Consider the following 21,654-nt stretch of genomic DNA (forward strand, 5'->3'; position numbering starts at 1 on the left):
ATTAGTACTTGAAGAAAGACAATGACTTGTTAAAATTGCATTATTTACACAGTTTGCTAAAACAAGTGATTTGTGTTTTTCTTCCAGTGTTTCCAGAGTCTCAACTATATTACAGGAAAAAAAAAAAAAGCAATATGCTGCAAACAAAAATGCTAAATATTTGCTACAAAGAAAATAGTTCATGAAAAAATGTTCACACACCAAAGAATGCAGTATTTGTATCTTTAACCTGGGAACCTACTAACGATTCCTGAAATAATTGAATATGTTTTTAAAGTCTATATGTTTAAAATATGAGGATCAAATAATTTCTAAAAGCAGGGAAAATCTCTGTGGACAGTATTAAAATAGTATTGTCATTTTTTGTGCAGAATACATGTCAAGAGCCAAGATAAATTCTCCAGAGAGATTATCAAGACCAAAATACGTTTAGATGCCAATATTTAAAAAGTTTTCCCTTTTCTAATTTTTGACCCATTCTGTACTTTATTGATAGCATGACGATGACAAATGAAACAAGCAACAGGAAACAACACAGAACATACAACTATTTTTGTGTCATCATTCCAGAAGAAAATAATCCACTATTCTGAGCAGGGTCAAGAACAAGTAAATGTAACACTTATTTTATTTTATAACACATTTCTTTCAGCCAGGCTACACATACCTTCAAAAATTCACATCTAAAGTTTTTTAACATTGTACAGATGTTGGCATTAAGAAGTTTGATGCAGACTGCTTATTTAATCATGACTTATGTATTCAATTGTGGAAATCTTGATGTGTTAGTAGTAACTTGTATGATGTTGTCACATTATCTTGTTATTTAGCTGAAAAAGCACATAAATTTAATTCTTCTGCACATATGTACACTTTATTTCCTATATATAGTATTTGTTGTATCAACGGCTTTCCTATGAAAAAATCCTATTTATATTCTCATTCATATTCATGCTGAAGTCATAGTTTTCAAGATGCTAATTCTATTTCTGTAGCATGTAAAAAGAAAATTATAAAATGGAGTTAGAAACAATGTTACCATTAAGTTTAAAGTGTAAGAAATTTGAAAAGATCAAGTTGTACATAGTGTGTCATGAAATCAACATACAGAGCTTCTTTTTTTAAAAAAAAACATTTTTAGATTGCTGTATAATAAACATAGTCTTCTATTAGTTTCAGGTGTACAAGGAAAGGAAAGGAAAGGAAAGGAAAGGAAAGGAAAGGAAAGGAAAGGAAAGGAAAGGAAAAGAAAAGAAAAGAAAAGAAAAGAAAAGAAAAGAAAAGAAAAGAAAAGAAAAGGAGTGTGAAAGATAGGAATCTTGATCTTCTCTATCTTTCTTCTGTCTCGACTCTTGACAATGCTAATTTCACCCAAATCTCTGACTATAATCTACATCTTGGTGATTCTTAAATTTATATTATGAAAACTTCTGTTTTGAACTTTAAGCTCAAATATCTCCACTCAAAAAGACATTTATATTTAACAGCATCCAAAATGAGTTTTCCATTTCCCCACCACACCTCGTACATCTTGCAGTCTTCCCACCTTTGACAACCTTATTCTGTAAGTCTCTCTGGCCAAAAACGTATCATTTTCCCTCTCTTGTTTCCTTCAGACCTCCATATCAGACATTTCAAGAAACATCATTAGCTCTAATTTCCAAGTAGGACACAAAAACAACTACTTCTCATAACCTTTGCTACCATCCTAGTGAACCAGGACGTCTAACCACTGGACTGATATGATGCTCCCATCACTTAACTTTTTTCTTCCATCTCTGTTTTATTAGGGCCCATTCGCAACGCTACAGGCACAGTGGTCCTTTAAAACCTGTCATATCATATCATCCTGCTTAAAACTATTCCATGACTTTTCATCTCACTCAGATTTAGAACCCAAGAACTTCTATTTTGATCTAGAAGGATCTATCATGATTTTCACTTCTTGTGCATTGTTTAGAAAATGCTTACTCGCCTTTCATTTATTTTGGTTAGTTTGTTTTATTATTATATCTGGAGTTTATTTTTATTCCTTCTGCAAAGTACAGAACCAATTTTCTTTTCTCCCATAGAATTAACCAATTTTTCCCAACGTTATTGATTAAATATTGTATCTTGTCTCACTAAGTAGTACTCTATTGTATACCAGGTTTCCATATAAACGTGGATCTTTGCCTTCTTCTATTTGTTTGTTAGTCTCCTTCTTTGGTATCATTATAGGTTTAAAATTACTTCAGCCATGAAATATGTAATATCTTTTAGAAATCATCTTCCTTCTTTGCTCAGTTTTGCCAGATTTTTCTATATACTTCTTCACAGACATTTCAGAACATATGCATTCAATTTCTCAAAAAAAATGGATTTTGATGAAGATTGTAGTGAATTTAGAGATCAGGTTAGTAAGAATTTCAATATTTTAAGTGACATTTTATTTTAGCCAAGGATATAAAGGAGGTCTTTCTAGAATGTTATGTTTTTCATATGCAGTTTGTACATGATGATTATGATGCCATTATGAGACTTTTGTAGAGGTCTTCCTATTAATTTCCTATAACAGCATTTATAAGTTAGGGATTTTGTGGTCTAAGCACAGCATTATGATTACAGATAATATTGTACTATAGACTTGAAAGTTGCTAAGTGAGTAGCTCTTAAATGTCCTTACAACAACAAAAAGACGAAATGGTAATTAGGTTAGGTGACACAATGGAGGTGATAGCCAACACTATGGTGGTAATAATTTTGCAATATATAAATGTATCACATCAACACTTTCTGCATCTTAAACTTATACAACATGAAATGTCAATTATATCTCAATAAAACTGGGGAAAAGTTTGGTATATTTTATATCAAATATAAACATTACTTTTCCTTTCTCCTTTTTCTTTTTTTTTTTTTTAATTTTTTTAACGTTTATTTTTGAGACAGAGAGAGACAGAGCGTGAACAGGGGAGGGGCAGAGAGAGAAGGAGACACAGAACCTGAAACAGGCTCCAGGCTCTGAGCAGTCAGCACAGAGCCCGACGCGGGGCTCGAACTCACGGACCGTGAGATCATGACCTGAGCCGAAGTCGGACGCTTAACCGACCGAGCCACCCAGGCACCCCCCTTTCTCCTTTTTCACAGGAATTACTATATTTTCATATGTTTTATGAAAAACCCAACCAACAAAATAATGCATTAATATAAACTCTAATGACAATTTTCATTTTTAATATAACTTCAACAATTTTGTGTACAATGGGAATTATATTTTTCATGGGTATTTGACAAATATTTTTAACACAATACTTATCTCTATAACAATTCTTAACAATTGTTTCAAATTCTTAATTGACAAGAAACACATCACATTTTTAATTTCTTAAATTAGCTTTATATAGATATATAGGAATATATATTTAGAAGTATAGTGATGTTATCTAAATTTGATCATAAAATTATGTATAATTTCATTGTATTATTTTAGTCACTGAACCATTCAGAATTTCTTTCATTTTTAAATCCAGGATTTGATTTTTCAAAGTATATAAAACTTTTGATTTTGTTAATATTACTTTAATACCTTGGCTTATATTTAAAAGATATTTCCATTATATTAATCTTCCCTTATGGATGTTGTTTTAATATTCTTCCAATTATTGATTATTGAAAAATCAAGCTCAAGGGTGCCTGGATGCCTCAGTTGGTTAAGTGTCTGACTTCACTTCAGGTCACAATCTCACGGTTTATGGGTTCAAGCCCCGGGTTGGGCTCTGTGCTGAACTCAGAGCCTGGAGCCTGCCTCAGATTCTGTGTCTCCCTCTCTCTTTCTCTCAAAAATAAGTAACAGAAAAATTTTTTTAAAAACAAAAAAGAAGAAAAATCAAGCTCAAAATTGAGACAAAGAGAGAATCATGGGAAAAAAGGAAATGGAAGCTATTCTGCAATGTCACTAAGATTCTCTCTCTATTCTGATCTCTCTCCTTTCTCCTGTGTCCAACATTTATCAAAGTCTCCTTTGTCTGTTACCTTATCACCAGGATACAGTCAGTTTAATCATCCCAATGTTGTAATACTCAAATATGAGATTGAGGGACTGACTTTTGCTAGCATATTATGTAATCTCAGATTAGGATGATAATTATATGGATTTAAACTGTCTGGCAATCTATGTGCCAATATCCATGGCTGAGTAAAATTAAGTAGCTGTGATCAAGTGTTTTACTAAATCTCCTTTTTGTATTACAACTTCTGCTCTTCATGTTTTCCTTTCCAATGGAATTTTAGCCAGTCTCACTGACAGAAAAATATATATTAGTTACATGTGGCCATGTATCTAAATTCTGTCTATTGAGTGGCGCCTGGGTGGCTCAGTCCGTTAAGGGACTGACTCATAATGCCAACTCAGGTCATGATGTCATGGTACGTGAGGGTAAGTGGGTTTGTGCCCCACATCAGGCTCTGCACTGACAGCACGGAGCCTGCTTGGGATTCTCTGTCTCTCTCATTCTCTGTCCCTGTCCTGCTCCCTTGCACTCTCTCAAAAATAAACATTTAAAAAAATTAAACAATACTTCTTCTTCTTCTTCTTCTTCTTCTTCTTCTTCTTCTTCTTCTTTATCTCTTTATCTCCTCCTCCTCCTTCTTCTACTTTCCTTTCTTCTCCCTCTCCCCTCTCCCTTCCTCTCTTTCGCCTTTTCGTCTCTTCCTCCTTCTTCTCCCCCTCCTCCCCCCTCCTCCTCCTCCTTCTCCTCCTCCTTCTTCCCCATTCACATTGCTTTCTGTGATGAAAATGTTGTCACCACAGATCATGAAGATGAAGGAAAGTTCAGGGAGCTGTAAACAACCAGGGTTCCTGGGAAGTATGCAAAACATAGACTTGAGTTCGTTTCTGAAGTTTATATGACAGAGAAATAAGCTTCTATCTTCTAAGCCACTGTTACTTCTAAGCCTCTCTTTTATTAGTGTTGAACATAATTTTAGTTGATACAGATGATAGAGTCTTTTTTTAGGAAAAATACTTTATCTTTCCCTTATCTTTCTATTCAAGTCTATAAGCCATTCCACCTTCAAAATAACTGTAGAGTTTTTCTCATTATTTCCGCATTCAGCATAATAATGCCATAAGCCAATAATTAGTACATATCACCTGAATTATGGCAATTATGGCCAAACTGATATCTTTCCTTCTGCTATTGGAATATTAAAGTCCATTTATTATATAACCACCAAAATGCACCATGAAAAACAATCCAGGTGTTTTTATTGACTAGTAATCAATCCTCAAATGGTTTCTAGTTGCGAAAAGAACCAGTAAAAAAAACCTAAATTGCTTGATACTAATTACACCTATCATTTTATTCCACAGATCTTTTATTCAATATGCAGGATCATGCTAGCATTTTTGTTACTTAAAACACCACATTATTTTCTACTGGAGTGACCTTACTGTCACTCTTCTTTCCGTATTGTCAAAGAAAAAATTGTACCGGATGAAGTTACACATGCAGGAAAGACTTTATTTAAGACTTTTTCCATAAGGGAGAAAAGACAGAATTTAGCCCAGCTCAACTACACTAAAACAAAGGATTGGAGAGTTTTTAAGAGCTGGGGTGGGAAATCAAATAAGTTATCTTATATTTGCTAATTGGCTTTATCCAGAAGCAAACTTTCTCCGATCATTATGGCAGAAGGCAGTCTTACAACTTGGAGCAAGGCATTTGCTGAAGTTAGGTTCTTGTCCTCTTTCATAAACTTGGAAATAAAGGTATTATCTTTCTTGATGTTTACATTTCAAAGGGATGGATCCTAGGTCCTTAAAGAGGGTGGCATGGTCATTTAAATACTCATTTATAGTGTGTGTGTGTGTGTGTGCATGCATGTATATCATACTATTTAAATTATGGGATATCAAGGAAAAGAGGAAATATCACTCAAGGACTATACCTCCTTGTTGGGGGGAGAAGGTAGTGTGTTTTGGTTGTTCACAGGATAGCTGTTTCTTATTAGGCAGGATTATAGCATTGTTATTGACTTCATTTGGAGATTGAGTCTATGATTTAAGGAGATGCGTGTGAGTGCCAAGTAGACAAGGGGTTTGCTTGTGATGGTTAATTGTATGTATCACCTTGACTGAGCTATCAGGTACCCAGAAGTTGGGTCAAACATTACTCTGTTTCTGTGAATTCTTTGTCTGGTTGGTTGGTTTTTGTTTTTACATTTAGTCAGGCCTTCAGACTCAGATTGGAACTAAACCATCAGCTGTCCTGGGTTGAGCTTGCTAACTCTTTCTGAAGATCTTGGGACTTGCCAACCTTCATAATCTTGTGAGCTAATTTCTTTCTTTCTTTCTCCTTTCTTTCTTTCTCCTTCCTTCCTTCTTTCTCTCTTTTGTAAATTCCATGCCCAACATGTGCTTGAATTCATGACCCTGAGACCAGGAGGCATACACTCTACTGGCTGAGCCAGCCAGTCACCCTGTGATCCAATTTCTTATAATAAATTTCTTTATATATAAAAAAATCTATTTATTTAGAGAGAAATTTAATATATATAAAATAATAATAATTTATATGTGGGGTAGTTCTCTCAGGTTAATCCCATATCTGTTTTTGAATTGTCAACACCTAAAAGCCTTGCCCCTGTTCAGTTTTGTTTCCTTTGTCTTTGCCTTATAAATTTCTCCAAGTATTTGCTTTAACTCTTGCATTAGAAGTCTTTAGAGAAACAGAGCCAAAAAAGAAAGCATTAATTTCTATTAATTTATTCTGAAATGTACTAAGGAACTTAGTGGCAGTCTTGAATCTCCCTTCACTCTACCATCCATAATAAAGCTGGTATATTTGCAGGCACAGTACAGAATCATAACTGGTTTATATCAAAGTCGGTTTAATATCTAGCAATTCAGAGAGTTTTGTGGGTTTGTCATTGCTGAAGTGTATCCATAGGCAATCTGTAGGAAAAAGAATTTTGGCTAAGAAAAAGTAGTTGGCAGTACTTACAAGGCAAGAGAAAAAAAAAAGTCTTATGTCTCGTAACACAATAAACAGTCCATCAATTTTGCAGCCAGAACAGAAGGAACTACTGCATGCTTGCCCTTCTCAGTGTCTTTGTTCACAATTGTTCTCTTAAAAGCAAACCTCACCTAAACGTAGTAGTCTAGAAGGTTGTGACAGGTAAGTTTTAGGAGGATATATAGAGTGTGATGTTCTCAATGCCTCAAAATTAAGAATAATGACCTTTACATTAGAGTTAGCTGACATTTTTATGACTGGCACTTGGTAATGCTGTCTAAAATTTAAATACCTTCTTTTGTCCTATATATAGAAAGAGAGTATGGAAGCAGAAAACTTTTATAACAAATCTGTAGACAGACAGATTAATTAGATAGATAGATAGATAGATAGATGATAGAGAATCTCCCTTTTAGACACAGCTCTGCCACATTGTAATGTAATAGAATGTCTTGCTCTGTTTCTCATTCTTTATGCTCTTATTGGCCAGGCTACAGCAGGACACTCAACTGCTTTTAATGATTTTCATTACTCCTTCTTATTTTCTGGGTTAATGACATATTGAAAGTGCTAATGGCATAAAATTTTCAAATAGCTCACACACTATTCATGAAAAAGGCAGTATATTTTACTTTATATGCGTATAATTTTTCCCCAGCAGATTAGCTGCAACGTTTTGCTGCTTTGTAATTTCTCAATTTAATTGAGAAAGAAGAAAAAAAAAAAAAAAAGGAAACAGCACAGTCTCCCAATGTGAGGTTGTAGTTACACAAGTGATTATATTCTACCACCTCCCCACCCCCAAATAACTGTAAGAAGTGTTACATAAGCTGGGAAAAAGAATGTGGAGAATCACAGATTTTCATTCATTACCACTTTGTTTTTTAAAAAGTCTGTGATAAATATTCCATTTATGAGGATGCACTAATTATAGCAAATACAAAGACCAGGAACTATGTAAGATTAAACTCTAAACAGGAATCAAGGTTTTATAACCTGAGTTTCATGAATTATTTCTCTAAATACAAATTATAGAAAAAAATTCTTCAGTTAAATAATATTCGAAAAATTCCAAAAATGAGTTTTGCTTGCTTAATGAAATCACATTTATAGGAACAAGGAATGATACCATTTTTTGAGTACGCTTTTTTGAATCATATATTCTGTTCCTTAGAGGCTTATGTAGTGCAAGGGGCATTGGCGTATTTGGAATATGTTAGATAATAAAGAACTGGCGAAGGAAGTATAATAAGTTAAAGAAAGAAGCAATATAATCTACAAGGCGAAGTCTTAAGAGTCGGAATGCTTTTGCAAGCGGACCCCGCAGAATCTGGAGCTTTATTTGCCGATTTGTTTATTGTCCGGGATACACCTCAGTCTTAGAAGCCCATTATCTGGTTTCCTTCGCAGGAATTGGATTACACTAGCATCTTAAATCAGTTTCCTTAGAAGCAGGGCCTGAGCCGGTGCTTCCTGTGAAAGCGTTGCTTTAAAGAACTCTCAGGAGAAGAGTGCTGAGGGAAGCGAGACAGGGAAGAAAGAAGAGGCTAGGCAAGGATGTGGTCTGTGCCAGAGAGTGCCTTCAGCCTGGTGCCACCGGCACGGTGGAGCATGATTTACACCAAGGAGGTAGTCCAACCTTAAAGTTGGCCGTTAAGCTTCTGTATCCCATCCTTCTATAACCTATTGGTGTTGAACCTCTGTGACATGGTATCATTCCCCTCTAGAGCTGATGAGGGCAATTTTCCAAAGAAGACAGTGTGAGACCTTGGCAGCCAAGATTTATCCAGCTGAGGGATGAGTACACTGTCTGAGGACAGGAATCCAATTGGCTTAAATATGTAATCCGTATTCCAAACAGGCCAGGGAGGTTAGGAAGTATTTTTTCTTGACAGAAGAGATCAAGACTGGGTCAGTCTGTTGGTTGATTGATTGATTGACTGATTGATTGTCTTTTGGTGTGGGGTTCATCTTTATTATTTAGCATGTCCCAATAAGAGTTTTGGTTCCAACCCTCCAAATTTGCTTCCCTCCTCATTTTCTTAATCTCAGTAAATGATATAATCTCCTCCAGATGTACAGAACACATATCTAGAAATCATACTTTTCTCCCCAGCCCCCTTATTTTACTGAGTTAAGTGTTGCTTAATTTTGTTCATTTTATTGTTAAGTTGCTGTCTCTAACCCTCCCCCATGTTAATGAGGATAAAATGAAAGAGGCTAAGCAATTATTCTTGCAGGTAATGGCCTTGACCATCTTGTATATCTCACTGTAGCAGAGTTGAACATGTTTGGTACTGAATGAACACTTACTTAATTAACAAATACAACTCTGGAAACCTCTCAAAGATTATTCCTTATTTTGTTGTTTTTAATAGTGATGCTTAAAAATATATACTCATATGACCAATCTTAAGTGCATAACTTCATAGGTCAAAATTGTTTCATATTTCCTTTACTTTCTTTATACCAGGTTATGTTTCATGAGACCAAAAAAAAAAAAATAGTGTAAATATTCCCTTTAGTGCTTAACACTTGGTCTGTGATAATTTAATTATACAGATTCTGAAAGCACTTCTTATTTCTTAACTCTGCTTCTTTCACTAATCAGGGTGTAATTTTCAACTTCAGACATCCCACAGGATTGGAAAAGATAAGCAAAGAAGAATTCATTAACAAACTATATTATTATGCTATGAAAACAGAAAGTAGGTTCTTATGTCTCTGTGGCAAGTACATTAACAATACAGTTTAATTTTTGCATTTGGTCTCTAAGCAAGAAATATAATTCACGCAGGACTGCTTTCCTTTTGAAAACATATTCTAATCTTCCTCCCAAGAAGTCATTCCTCATTTTAATGTTGGCATGTTTGATGCATTAACACATCGAACATGGAGCTTAGATTTCCTGCTGATTTCCTGTTATGTCACTTAGTCTTCTCAGGAGATACCTGCCTTGAAAATACAGGCAAGAAAGACAAATGACAACTTCAAAGACAGATGCGTGTCTGTTGTGTTTTCAACCCAAGACATATACTGGATATATTGACCCTAAGCGAAGAATATAAAGCATACTCCTTTCCAAGTAGGAACACAAAGAAAACAACACAATATTACTCAAGGAAAAAATCGTTTTTGAACGTTCATATTTTAATTACAAACTTGCAGAGATAAAAAACCACCTTTTGAAGTACTTTCTGTAGAGTCATAGTATTAAAAAAAAAAAGAAAGAGAACAACATAAATGAAATTAAGTTGCTTGAGCAGCAGGAAATTCAATTTTAGACAGAAACTGTCAGACTGATCTCATCCATCTTTCCAACAAGGATATCAATCACTGTTTCTTCCCTGCCTTCAGTACGGCTTTCCTTACTTCCAGCTGTTCATGCTGGTATAGTTTAGCTGAATTTCATTGCTTCTGTCTTCTTTGTATTTTATTCTTCAATCTTTCAAAAGCTTCCATTAGGACAGAAAAAAAGAATTACTGTGTTTCCCATCATATTTGCGCGATAAAAAGTTTGGGGATAGCTAAAAGTAAAAGTATTATAACCAAGCAAATCTCACTCCTCCTTCAGTGGAAGATGCTTATCAATAGGTATACTAAGTTGATAATATCAGGGTAGCATATATTAGGTTTTTTATTTACACTTTTTCTGGTTGTATTTCAGTTCAATTTCTAATCTCAGAGGACCTTGTAAATGACATATTTTAATGTAGGTAGCTTTATCTATATCTATAACGGTATTGATATTGATACGGATATCTTTAGCTATCTAAACACATTTTTACGCTCAAAATTTAATTTATAACACATAGAAATTTTGTAGCCAAGAATAAACTTGTCCTGTAATGGTTTTGACTATTACTCTTTCAATCAGTTCTTTTTCAGTTTCCTAAATAAAACAACTTTATTAATGTAATCCTACTACTAAAATGCCAAAGCACAATCTAATTTTAATAAAAATTTTATCATAATTTGTTTTGGTATACTCGGTCTGTGAGCACTGTGATAATAATTTCAACTCCCTGTGCTATCCCAGATCAATTTCTGTATTTCATAATAATAATGGTTATAATTTCTATCTGGGTTTTCATGGTTTAAAGTAAACCACCTTGGATTTTCAATATTCTAATACACTAGAATGATATTTCATAAGAATAGCATGTGTATTAAACATCACACAATAAGAAATCAAAGAAATGGTATAGAAGTACAAATAGTTACATTGATTCATTAAAAACCTCCATTAGAATTCAAAAAGTAAACGATTTAAGCATTGCTGCTAATAATAATAAACGTATGCACTATAGTACTACCTTTATATCTGAACCTATAAGCTATATAACATTCAGATTTGCATTTTTCTGAATATACAGATAGGATAGACAGAAAAACATCATTAGATTGTATTGTCACTGACGCCATAGGAAGAAAAGAGAAGTTTCAAGGAGTAATGCCTAACTCAAAGCTATGATGATGCCAACTAAGGTATTTCTAGAATGCTGACTTTCATGGTTTACTCCTAGGTCCTTCTTTCTTCTCATTCTATATATTTGCTACAATAGTTCAACATCTCTTGTGGATTTGGTCCCCAGGCTAATGTTGGTCTTTAGAACTGCCGTTTTTCTTCATATCGAATTGTCTAAAGTTTATGTCTTTTTGGAGATACTCACATATTTTACCGTGGTGTGTGTCTATTAAAAATGCCCCACATATTTTAAGTTTATTGTTTTTATTTTATAACTCTTAAGTTTTATGTGTTCAGGCTTTTTAAACTATTATCCCTTATAAATTTCACAACTAATATATATATATTAGTCTATTCTTCATTGCCATTGCCAATCAGAGCAAGCTACGATTTATTTCTTGGCTTACTCACATACACTCTTAAAGTGCTTTCCCTTCTCTCTTTGGTATTCATCCATTCAGTTTTACACTGCAATCAGAATGGTCTTTCTAAGATGCATTTATGACTCCTTATTTCTCTTAGCTTTAGGATAAATTCCATGACAGAATTGTTAATGTCCTCGAGCATGGATCCTTTTACAAATACACTTCTGTCACGCCACACCCTCACTCAAACTCTATTTCAAGTTACAAGGAACATCTTCCAGATCCTTAAATATAACAAGTTTTGTATGGCATCTCAGGTTTTACATACACTGTTTCATTCATATAATGTGCTCTTTTTTCCCTCTTCCCATACCTCAAAGTGTGTCACTTCCTCGTTTCAGCCTCAGATTCTTCCAGAAAGCCTTCTAAGTCTGGTGTTTGCACTCACAAGGAACCCTTCATTTGTCATATGAAATATCCTAAATAATACCCGGAATGTTCTGGCTACTTCTTTATGCTTCACATTTTTCTTTAATCCATTAGTGCCAGCGGTCTTGTGTATCCCACCTAACTTTATATCTGAAATACCTAACTTAGAGTCCAATATACTTCACGTGGTCAAAATACATTATTAAAAAAAATATGTACTAAAGAAACAAAATTATAATAAATTTAGAATAAAAAATATTCTAAAGAAATAGTATATATCAAATATGTATGTGTGTACCTGTATGTATATACATATGTATAAGTGTTTGTAGTCTGAAGATAAAGAAAGTATTTCCAGCCTACAAATCAATAAAGAAAAAAGTAGTCTCTTGTTGCAAATTGTCAAACAACTTTCATTTTATTCACTGAAAATATTGCATAGCAGCAAATGATCAAAAGGTTACAATAAGAAAATCAGACTAATCACTAACACAGATTTAAAACAACAGAACCTATACAACTCACTGCCACTATGACCCAATAATTTTAAAAATGCAGTTTCAAGGTTCTATTTTGGGTTATATAGTTTATATTTTCCACTTAACATGCATCTTTCATACTTGGAAGATAAAGGCTCATATTTGTCCACAAGAGTTAACTTCAGTGCACTGTTTAACTGTCTGTATCCTTCAGTTACAGCTGTAGAAGTTGTTTCTCTATTAATTTCCAGAAAATAAAGTAGGTGGTAAAATAACAATTTTAAAGCAGTGTCCATGATTATACTTTTATATGATCACACCAAACATTTTTTTTCTGACACTAAATCTTTTTTTTTTAAATAAAAATTACTTCAATAATGAAGTCTTCCTATTTTTGGTCAGCCATTCAATTAAAATTAAAATGTTTATAGCAACTACCATGATGGTCTCTGAAATTTATTAGACACTGTGGTTAATTGAAAAAATGGAAGGAAGGAAACTTTGCTTTTACACTGAAGATTAAAATCTTACATACATGATTTTGCTTGAGACTAATAAGAGATAGTACATAGGAGTTTACCGTCCGTGAGGAAAAAAATGCACATATATTTCTACATCAACATTACCAATTTTTTTCATTCGAAAGAGCATAGTTCTAATAATGGGAGTAAATTTAATCTATTAATTTAGTTTACACGTTTAAAAGATGTTTAGGTTTAGATCTCCAAAATAAGCTGTTTTCAGACACTGCTCATTGCTCAATCAATTTTCTTCCTGACTAGTAGATCCGGATTTGGGGGATAAGGTTTGTGGCAATGTTCTTAAGGAAACTAGGTCCTTCACTAGCTACAGAGGTAAATGGGAATTAGTCTAATTCAATCAACTAATACTTGCCAAAGCCATGTAAGTGGAATCCTCTCTGGGATTTCCAGAATCAGCCCTCTTAGATAAAAATAATTTATTTGAACTCCCATGCCTCCGGAATACTTGGTATGTAAGTAATAAACTGTGTTATTGCTTAAGTCATTTATATATGATATCGTGAAAATAAACCTCATTTTACTGCCATTGGGGATGTTATGTAGAGAGAACATTAGCATGTCAAACACATCTGTCTTCTTTAAAAAATTACTTGCTTGAAATATAATTAGTGTATATTATTGAGAGATGACACTTTAAATTTATAAAAATATGTAAAGTCAGTTGTCTCAACATTTGACTACCTTGTAAGAAACATTAATATTGAGGTCACAATTGTCTTCTAACAAAATGAAAACTGCAAATGCAAAATATTTTTTGTAAGTTTAAGATCATTTTGGAAGATTTTCTAATTCGTTAATTCTATAGCATACCTCTAGGAAGTTCAACTACAACAGGAGAAACTCCCTCTCAGAAAACAGAATAGGATTTTACAGAAACATTTTGACAGCATAAAAGTGAATTCTTGCGTGTGAACAACAATGTCCGAAGTTTTTTCCTTCATATTTGAAAATATGGTCAATCTGAACTAAAAATATTTTTTGTTTTCTTGTGTTTAGGGTGAGGCTCATCATGCTAGGGAATAAAACCATTGGTAATAGACTTCATAATATGGCTTAAGTCTCTTAGAAATAAAATGAGCATAGTTTAATGTTTAATAAAAAATATATTTAACACCATTTATAATTCCCATTGAAAAATAAAGATATAAAAATGTGAGGACAAGAGTCATTCATTCTCATAAAATTAATAACTAGGTGCTAACTTCTAGAAATAGAATTCACAGCACTTTTGGAAACTGAGGAACTTTGGCTAAGAAGGCACCCAAGAGAGTAGAGTCGAAACTTGGAAAGAAATTGTGATTCAATCTTCTTACCAATTATTGGTCTGTTCAGATTCTTTATTTCTTCATGATTCAGTCTCGGTACGTTATATGCTACTAGGAATTCATCCATTTCTGCCAGGTTATTCACGTTGTTAGTTTCTTATGAGTCTTTATGAGTTTCGTGTGATCCACGTGTCCTCATTCTGGTTCCCTGGCAGAAGGAACGATGGTTTCGTGGGGCATGCTCCTACTCGGCAAGTTCAGGAGAGCTGGCGGTTGTTTTTTCCGTTTCAAAGCCTCAGCTGGAACTGTACAACCGTATTACTTTAGTCAAAGTAAGTCAGTGGTTAAGCCCCAATTTTCTCTATCAGGACGCATCCCAGAGCCACATAATTATAGTATAGAGAGGAAAACTTGGGGAAGACAATCCGTCTACGGCGCTAATTATTATTTTTTTTTCTGCTTCCAAAGGGAAAATAAGTGAGTTAATGAAAATGTTCTTATAGGCCTTGGCTCTGTCAGAGATTATTCCAGCACTGCAATGCTCCTTCATCCCACACGTCAAAATTCAGTGTTTTTAACAATTTTTCCCTTCACAAGAGTATAGTCCAAAAGCTATGACTCTTACAGAAGCAATAGCAGGATTATTTAAATGACCAACTTCACAAAGCTAATATATATTCTTACTCATTAAAAAAAATAGCTTTGAAGTTAACATTTCTCCACAAGCATTTATCCGCTGAACTTAGATTTTGACATTTTATATATTATCATGACTCTTAAGGAAAGGGCCTCTAAAATGTTGACTCTTAGTCTCTAAATCTTCCAGAATCAGCCTTTTAAAGATAGTTATGAAAATTATGCTGAAATATTTCAGTGTCTATATTTAAGAACTGAAATATATATGTACATGAATTAAAAAAAATAATACATATTGCTCATAGTCTGATAATAAAATTAATTTACAAGACAGGTGTAAATGTATTCCTGAGAGTATATTTTAGGTCTTTCTACAATTTCTAATTTGTATTAATTTATGCATATTATGTTCAGAACAAAGTGAGATACATACATCAGCCCACTCAGGCCAATGTGCAACGCTGATCTGGACCCAGCCTTGGTTAATAGAATTCTACGTGTAGATGGGGCTTTACCATTTACCTTGTAACATCTTTTTGAAAATTCTTTTATTCAATATATATCAAACATCAATATCAAACATATTGTTTCCTCTGGATATAATGCCTGTATCAAAGAACTATTTCAGAATACATTTTTAATATGTTTCATTTCTCAAAGAGAGGCTAGAGTTTCAAACTAATATGTTCATAAGAGACTTCTAGCTAAAGCCTAATACATTACTATCTATTACAAGCAAAGAACCAGTCTTTTAGAAATTGCTGCATGTTTTATTTTCTTTAGTAAAGATTATTTTATGACTTTTCAAGGCAGTAAAATTTGTAGGGAATTCTACATGAGAGAATATTAAAACATATAATATTACCAAAAAAAGTTTGTTTTTTTTTTCTCTAGCTCAGATAATGTTTATCTTCTCTGAATCAAGGCAGCATTCATCATTGTACTGGAAAATTCCATCTTCTAAAACTAACAAAAAGTTTTAACTTTTTAACATTCATAACTGGAGTGACTTAGTGTAACAATAAGATGATAATTGAAGGGGGAGAAAAGTAGTCAACATAAAGATAATGTTTCACAAAAAAAATAAAATAGCAGTCACATTGGTGCTAAGTGATTATTGAAAAATGAGTAAGTAAATGAATTTACTTATCGCTTATTAAGAAAACTAATAAAATTCATTTGGGGTTTCAGAGTAAGAAGATCACAATGAAAATGAAAATTTAGGAGAATTATCAACTATTTAGGATAAGTTACAATTAAATATGTCTAATATTATAATTTTTAATTTTACATCGATAGATTAACATCTAGAATTGAAGTTGTGGTGCATTTTAGAAAAACGTCTACCAATATGCAATTCTTTTACATATGTCATTGTTAGAAAAATATATAGAAGGCAGTAAAATTATATTATGATTAATTAAATTTAGAGACCATAGATATTTCAGATTAAATAGATTGAAGCCTAGCATCATAAAATAATCTCTTAAAATCACATAAATTGTACATGACAGAGCAGAGACTAGAACTCAGATGATTTATTCTTAACATCAATAATTTTTTAAAGGTAAAATGGTCTTGAGAAATAATCCTATGATAATATTTTAAGAAAACAATAGATATGGGCAAAATGAAAAAAATACTTGAAAAATAAAAATGTAATAAAACTCCACTAAAGACTTTTAGACTTTTCCTTGCCTACACAAATAGCCCTTAATGTCTTCCTCCTCAAGTTCTGCAGAATATGGCAATATTCCAATTCTGACGAATGGCATATAAGCACAAGTAGTTTAATGGGACTTTTAGAAATAGTCTTTAAGCACACACATACTTTATCCTCTCTGCTCTCTTCCTGCATCCTCCATGCAGAGATAATGATGCCAGTTTCAACAGTTGTCTGGGACATTGGAACGACTTTGACGTTAAAAACCATTTGCTGAGGTAGGCAGAATAGAACCATAGATGGAACTTATGTTCTTGATGACTTTGAGAGTCATTTCACCCACTCTGGGCTGCCTGATTTGGGAATTCTTTTATGTAAAAACTAAACTTTCATCTTATTTAAGCCAAGAATATTGTGAGTTTTTGTTATATGTAGTTATTCTTAATTAATCTAGTATTTTCTTAATCATATAAAGGATTTACTATACATTTTTTATAAGGAAAAGCTTCTACTCTGAAGAATTAATAAAATTATCATTTTGGGGGTGTCCAAAATATTTGCCAATTTTGATTTTATTTCACAGTTATTTTAGTTCATCACATTTGGGATAACTTCTCATCCTTTTAGTAGGATCTTAGAAAAGAGGGTTATTTACAGTTCTATGTGGACTAGAGTATATTCTATATATTTTTTAAATCTCAATGTAACATTTTTTGTAACGTTAGAGAAGTTATGATAAAGAAATAGACAAGCATTTGCCTTAACATTTCAGGTATTCATTCATTATACTTATATCTCATACTTAGTGTATCGCTGATACACTCATATTCTTTTTATACACAGACACCTTTGTGTCCTTATTTTCATGTTGTTTCCTTATTCTTCAACTTCTAGTTTAGAAAGACAGCTTAATTTTCACCTTGATGAACTACCTGTGGGCGTTTATTTGTCTTATTTTAACATAATTCTACATGATCCAACAAGTGTACTCCCCTACTGTGTCTTTACATAAACAGCCTAGATGGTAGTGACAATGACACCACAGTGTTCCAGAGCAGACGAAATAAGATAAATTACTTGAACAGAAATGAGAACATTGAAAGTGAATACACATGAAAAGCAGAAAACTTTATTTTTCTTCTCAATTAGCATTTGAAATACAAACCTTTCTTTTTGATTATTGAATGTATGACACCCTGTAGATAATAAAAAGCACAATACCCTTATGCATCTGCTGTTATTGCCATTATGGGGGAGAAAAAGCAATTTCAATTTAGTTCTCCTGTCCCATGTCCTTATCCTAAAGAGATATAATCAGTTCAATTAGCCGAGAAAATAATAAACAGGTGTGTTTACATTCATGCTATAAACATGTACACATACAATGCAATGCATCGCTATAAATCCATTAAACTTTTAAAATAATTTTCCTCCTATACTTTAGTGACTATCGTTAAGTTCATTCAGTTTTTGGAATGGTATGAGCTAGCGATAGGTGGGTAGTGTCACATTTTTTGAACTGGAATGCAAGTTGAGAAGAGTGATGTGACAGGGAAAAGGAGGTGAAGTTATTTGACTTCACCCTTGGAGAAGGCTTCACCCTTCGGATATCATTCAGCAAATCATCTCTGAATGCCTAAAGTATGCCAAGTATTATTCTCGATACTGGGAAAAATCAGTGAACAAGACACAACTCTGTTCTTAAGCTACTTGTACAGGTCTGTCCATGTGAGTCAATACTAAGACTGAACACAAGACCAAAGAGAGACAAACACTATGCATTACAACTTAGAGGACCATGAACCAGAGAGCAGCCATAGCAAATGAGATGTGAAGAAGGTCAAGGGTTCAAAGAAAACACATAGAGGGATAAGTAAATAACGGAGGAGTATGTCAAAGAAATGAAGGGATTCTTGCAAGCATAAAGAACTTTACACTGATTACACTGAATTTAATAGAATTTCGAAGGTCAGGGTGGATCAAGTGACACCTGCTTACAATTACAGTTCGTTTACCAGAATACATTTAAAGATAATAATGTAACATGGAAACAATGTAACATTGGAACAATAATGTAACATTGAAACAAGCTATGGATGTTTTCACATTAGAAACAACTTCAAATTCTCTTTTATATTAGAAACAAATTCTAATTCTCAGGAATGGAAAAGTGTGGTTCCCACATTTTTTTCAATAAACTCTACAAATGATACATTTGCTGATTTCAAAAATCCGTGTTATGATTGACATGTTTTGTCATGATGCCATGTGACTTTAGGTACTTGCAGAAGTCAAATTTTGAAGTTTCCAGATATATGAGAATCATATTCGATAATGTCAACTGAAAAAACTACTAATACAAAGATCTAATGTTGATTTAGTGTTTACAATATGCCAAGATCTAAGTTAAGTGTTTTCTAAAGTTTTAGCTCATACAGTTCTTACCACATTCTTATGTAGTGATTATCATAATTATCCTCATTTACAGATAAAGCAGATTTAGTGAAATTAAACCTGTCTAAAGTTATATTAGTATGAGAAACCTTTGCTAAAACAGTATGCTGGCCAGACCATCTCTATGATAGATTTTTAGCACCATTCCAGGTGATTGAGATAGACAGAACAGGGAGAACTATCTAGGGAGATTGATTCTGACATAATGGAAAATCTGCATCAGTACAACAAAAGTGACCCAGATAATTTTATAATGTTTATTGATATAATTCAAAGTATCATTTATATAATATGCCTACATTCACATAATGTCTGAATCGAACTTGTTGAAAATGGAGAGGAAGCTAGGAGAGGTCTAATCTAAAGTAAACAAAGTATATAGAAAATAAACCTTTTAGGACCTTGGAGAATACTGTAAAGCAATTATAGTATGGCCCAGGGACTACCGATATCATAGCCAAAAAGATTGAGATATAACAGAAAAGCAACTGTAAATGACATACCAGATATACTAAAATGTTGTTAAGAAAAAAAAAATGAAATAGACATTTACACTCGGGCTGCAATTTAAATCCAATGAAAGCAGATATGCTTTGTATGATTTGTGATTGTACTGATTTGTGATGGAACTACTTCTTGCATTATCAGCTCTTGGTAACATGTTTCGGGGTGAGTAGCAAGGTTTATTATTTTTTTAAATTAATTTAAACATAGTTCATGGTTCCCTCCCCCCCCCCCGACAGTTGGGTGATATGATATAGTGTCATTTTTTATATAAAGTAATTTATATTCAGGGGCTCCTGCAGGGCTCAGGTGGAAGAACATGCGACTCTTGATCTTGAGGTCATGAGTTCGAGCCCCATGTTGGGGGTAGAGATAAATAAATAAATAAGCAAGCAAACAAACTTTAAAAAATTAAGTTACATTTGGCTGATAAATATTGTTATTGAGAGTTGAACTCTGTTGCAAACAAAGTGGAATTATATATTATATTTATAATACTTTTCTATTTAGGAACAATGGAAATTTTAAAAATAGAAAAAGATAAAGAAAACAACTTAAATCCACTATAAAAGCACTACCCAAAGAAAATCTCTCTTCGATACTGGTGTCCTTTATCTATCTCTCTCTCTCTTTCTCTCTCTCTGTCTCATTTTATGGATAGAGATAGATATAGGTATAGATATATCTGTATAGATATATATCTGTATCTATGTATGTATGTATTTATGTATTACATATCTATCTACCTATCTATCTATCTATCATCTAGCTATCCATTTTTCTGTGTGCTTCATAGTCAGCTTAAATTTTAGCCTAAAATCTGAAGATATTTTTTAATGGTTATAAGTATTGCTTTGGTTGGAAAGGATATGTATTTTAGCTTGAGTTTCTCTAGGAATCTTCAAGATTTATTTATCATCTGTATTTCAGAGTATTTACTTAGAAATTATTTTAGCATGAGTGGTACATTGTTGAATGTTCTTTTTAAAGGTTTCAATTATTTTCCTTCAATTTTCGTAGTCATACTTTTTTTTGTTCAGTGTTTCTCAGTGAATAAAATGTGTGAATTTTGCATGACACTGTCAGAGTCATTTAACACCAAGACTTCTTAAAATATTTGCGAAGTATCAAGTTCCCACAAGATACAGAATCTAAGATTGGTGTTAATTGCCCACATTCAAGTAATCCTCAAGTCATGACATTAATGTCATGTTAAAAGACCATTAAAAATGCTATGCATTGTTCAGGCAGGCAGGGCATTTTGTGTCCCTAAACTGTAAAACTGTTTATTAGAAATATTGTAAGTATCTCTACATATGTTTATATAAATTAAATGTGTTTTGTGTGTGTGTCTGATTTATTCCTACAGGTACTCTTGTGCTGGCAAAAAGCCAAATATCAAAGAAAAAGTATTTGGCAAAACAGATTACAAAGGCATTGCTTTATATTAAATCTGACAGCCTATTTTAATTTATATCTATATCATGTATACGTTCAACTGACACATTCCTGCAAAAGTCTAATTTGGGGATCTGTTTTTTTTTTCTTAATTTTTTAAAAATATGGTGTGTTAATTTCTTGATATGTTTTCATGCATTTATATTTCCACTTCCTACCTTTATCCCCACAGAGATCCCATAATAACTAAGTAGTTAGTTCAGAGCATATAAACAGCTTATTGTTATTTTTGATGGAAAAGAAAAATTACCCCTGTGTTTGTATTTCCAAAACCATGCTTTGTTCAAATCTTTCTGATTCATTTTAAATTTTTTTAACGTTTATTTATTTTTGAAACAGAGAGAGACAGAGCATGAACGGAGGAGGGTCAGAGAGAGAGGGAGACACAGAATC

The 21,654-nt window shown here is 33.0% G+C and overlaps 1 pseudogene; it reads left to right on the top strand.

Moving 5' to 3' along the window:
- The window catches only part of LOC128778373 (annexin A11-like), a 124,689-nt pseudogene that overhangs the window by 26,290 nt on the left and 76,745 nt on the right, over positions 1-21,654 (top strand).

Source organism: Panthera pardus, unplaced genomic scaffold, assembly GCF_024362965.1.
Source record: "Panthera pardus isolate Hobbes unplaced genomic scaffold, ASM2436296v1 HiC_scaffold_2, whole genome shotgun sequence".
NCBI classification, from domain to species: domain Eukaryota; kingdom Metazoa; phylum Chordata; class Mammalia; order Carnivora; family Felidae; genus Panthera; species Panthera pardus.